Source organism: Crocodylus porosus, unplaced genomic scaffold (assembly GCF_001723895.1).
Source record: "Crocodylus porosus isolate Cpor-Errol unplaced genomic scaffold, CroPor_comp1, whole genome shotgun sequence".
Classification (NCBI taxonomy): domain Eukaryota; kingdom Metazoa; phylum Chordata; order Crocodylia; family Crocodylidae; genus Crocodylus; species Crocodylus porosus.
The window spans coordinates 96,550,518-96,554,381 of record NW_017728931.1 but is presented as its reverse complement, the minus strand read 5'-3'; positions in this window follow the sequence as shown (position 1 = coordinate 96,554,381).

Genomic DNA, 3,864 nt, shown 5'->3' with positions numbered 1-3,864 from the left:
CAGTATTAATGACAGCAAACCTCTGCCACCATACTCAAGGAAGGAATTTTCACTCAAAAAGTAGAATAGTTACTTCCATGAATTCCACAATTTCTACCATCCTTGCTCTCAGGAAAAAAGTAAAGGGCTCCTAGATGTGAGCAGTAAATGACTGGCATGAATGGCAAAGCAATACTGGGGAACTAATCTCACAACATGATAATAGAACAAACAGGTCATGGGGGGCTAAGCTATGGATGCCTTAAGAGATCAGAGTTGGAATTTGTTATTTTATGAGGTGAAGTGGTGAAGCCAAGGGATGCAATTAAGGGAAACAATTTAATCGGAATGACAAACCAAAAAGATGTTCCTAGCAGTACCTTTTTGAATGAGCCAATGTTGTAGGTGTCAAGGCCAGAGAAGAAAACAGCACGGTACTCAAAATGTGACATGAGTAGGATGATGACTTCAGTTTGGGTAAGATCCAAAGGAAAGAGTGTTGAATTAATGATGAGGCTATGATTCCTGGCCTTAATAAAAGGAACAAAGTTTTATTGCCCATTGTGGTACAGAAAGAAGGGAGGACTACAGGAAAAAAATGTCAGGATTCATTCTTGGCCAAGTTAATTTTTAGTTGATCAATGGATTCCTGCAAGATGTTACAAAGACAAGCATAGATCTAGTGTGGATGAAGGAAGATAGGTCCAAATAAGGATATTCAAAGCTGTAACTATTGATACGATCAACCAAAGAAAAAAGATAAAAAGAAGTGCTAAGAACAGAGCTCTTAAGGACTGCCATCAAAAGAGGGACAAGGAGAGGCAATTGCACTTAAAAAGCAATCTCATAGGAGACTTGGGGGTGGGGGGAAGTATGAGAAAAACTGAAAGAGTCATCTACACAGACAACCAATCAGTCAAGAAGGAAGATAACTAAATACAGGCATAGGTGTCTGAAGAGATTTTTAAGAATGTGTATGAAATTAGCCTCATTGTAATTAAAGGGGGAAGAAGTCATATCAAAGCTCTAAACTGTAAATATAACAGTTCTAAACAGTGTGCTTAATTAATTTGGACAAGTGGGAGGTGGGGTCAAAGCTGGAAGGGATTATAAGGAAGAGGAATGCATATTGTAAAGGGGAAAAAATTGGAGATAGTGAAAGGTTATGGAAAAGAATGAACGTGAGGAGATATTAACAAGGGGATGGGAAAGAAGAGGATTCCTGGGGTAGGTAGAAGAAATAAGAAGGAAAGCAAAGTCAGTGTCTGACAGGGAATAATGAAGCAGTGGTGTTGTAGACACTATGATCGAGAGCATTGGCGATGCATAGGGGGTGCACCCCGAGATTGGCAGTGCACCCCATGCAAAAAGCATCACCAACACTGCCGGCAGCACCTGCGCGCAGTCGCCACTCCCCCACCCCCCTGAATTGCCACTGACACTGCCAGCAGCATCAGTGAGCAGTTCGTGATTGCTGCTGGCCACCACTGCTGGCAACATCTGTGGGTGGTCACTGACCGCTGGTTGGCACCCCAGCCTCTGAGGGCACACGTTGTTCATGATCCAGAGAATATGTCAAAAACAAGATTTGTGAGGTGAGGTTAAATCTGGACCAACTTTATAGTTATTAGATAAAATTTCAGACACAAAATGTCCTTCCTCAGGTCAGAAAAGTGGATGACAGAAGGTGATGGAAAAGGATCAAGAACATTGTACTGCTTTTTGTCTTGAAAAGAGAGGAAGGAATCTGAGGAGAGTGATAAAAGCAGTGAATAGATGGTTGTGATTGTAAGCATGAAAATCAAAGACTATGAAAACGTAACAGGTGCTTGGCTAAGAAAATGCAAAGCTGAAGGAGAAAAAAATGCCAATGGGAATTGTTTGGGGACCAACCTTGGAGATGCACAGCAACAGGAGTGGCTAGACTATATTGTGAAAGTGAGTCAGGGCTGAGACTGCAGAATTAGACCCTACAATCATCAAGATGGCAAGGGAGTAAAGAACACAGAGTAAAAAGACAATGATGAAGTCTTTGGAGTACAGGGCAGGGTGACAGGATTCATAGCAGAAAATGTTAGTGGAAAACACTGCAGAAACAAAGGATGGATTAGAGGGAAGGGGTAATGGTAGGAGGTGATGGTAGGAGAGGGATGATCATAATGGAGAAATCATAAAAAGAGATGATGGCAGATAGAGTGGACATTTTAGTGAGAGGGATTGCTGATCCAGGAATTCAAGCCAGGTAAAAAATAAGGGTAGGAAATATGCAGCTAAAGGGTCAGTTTAAGAACATCCACCAAATAGTGTAAAAAGCAGGGTGAGAACTGCTGCCAAATACAGTAGCTTACTTTCCCAGGCAACATTCACCGTCAGCATTTTTCATTACAGACAGTCATCTTAAATCACAGAGTACTTAGGCAATAAATGAATAGTTTCTTTGAGGGGATAAACAGAATGGGAGAAAGACAGAAAATAGCACTAGTGTTATAACAACACATTAGCATGAAAATTTAATTACAGAAAAAACCCAAAACACTTTATTTTAGCAGTTCTCACATTAGTCTGTGAATGTCTGGTGGTCTGTGAGGGCATAGTGAGTGGTTCATAGCTAGCCTTCAAATTAGATTAAGCTTTCCCTCTTCCCTTTGGCATAAAAAGCTTGGTGAATGTATGTGGTGGTGTTCCACTGGAAATGTTGATGGCTAGGAGCAGTCCGCTGATCCATAGAGTTTAGCTGCCATTGTCCTATTACATTCTGACTAGTTTCAATCTACATGATTATTATGGGAATAGTGCTCAAAAGCCAAAATCTGCCAGTCTTAATATTCTCAAAGATTTCTTGGGAATTTTGCCTGCATAAAGATCAAAGTAAGAATGGAAGGTTTTAGCTGAAAGCAAACGAAACTATATAGGTACAAAAGCGCCTCCCCCTGGGCCCATATATTATCATTCTGTAACTTCATTAACTATAATGGCAATACTCCTGATTTAGGGATTGATCCAAAGCTTATTGCTGTCAGTGGAAAGACTCATGTTGGGGTTTCACTGTGGTGTGGATCAGGCCTCTACATCACTGCTAGTTCAGAACCAGAACTTTTTTATTCTTGGTAAGCCTTTGGGGGAAGGAACCATCTTTTTTGTTTTGTGTTGGTATATCACCTAGTATAATGGGCTTCTTTTTTATGACTAAGTTCTTAGGTGTGATGGTAATAGCAGCAGTAATAGAAAGGTATTCTTAAAAGTGTACCCAATGTGCAGCCTTTGCGGCCTCAGCAGTGAAACTAGCATATCACAAGTGGGTGCCATGACCTCATTAGTAAAGTATACTCAACAGCATAGCTTATCATCAATTCATTCATAATAAAAAGCTGATCAGTGTCATCACTTTTACGTACAAATACAGGTTGCCAGAGGCTCGTGCTCCTTAAAAACGTCACAGATCAGACCATGCCAAGCAACCAACAAGATATCACCCACCAGAACAGTACTCCCTCTATGTGACAATGTGTAATACAGAAGCTATGAAGGAACCAGGATGTGGCCAAAGATACGAAGGCAATCTGGCCTCTTGAGAAAGCAAGCACACTACCAGTAGTGATGCCATGGACATTTGCCACACTGGAAATAGAATAGACCAGGCTTGTCCAACATATGGCCCGCAGGCCGCCATGCAGCCCACCAAGCCACTTTCTGAGGCCCGAGGTCCCTCGCTCTGGACAGGCGGCTGGGGGAGGGGAGGGGAGCTGTTCACCCCCGTGGGGCCGGGCTCGCATGACCTCCCACGTGACATAAGCCAGGTCCTGCCGCCACCCCGAGGGCTCCCCAGCCGCACCTGACGGGATGAGCTGGAGACAGTGCCTGCTTTTACTTGTCTCTGGCTCGGCC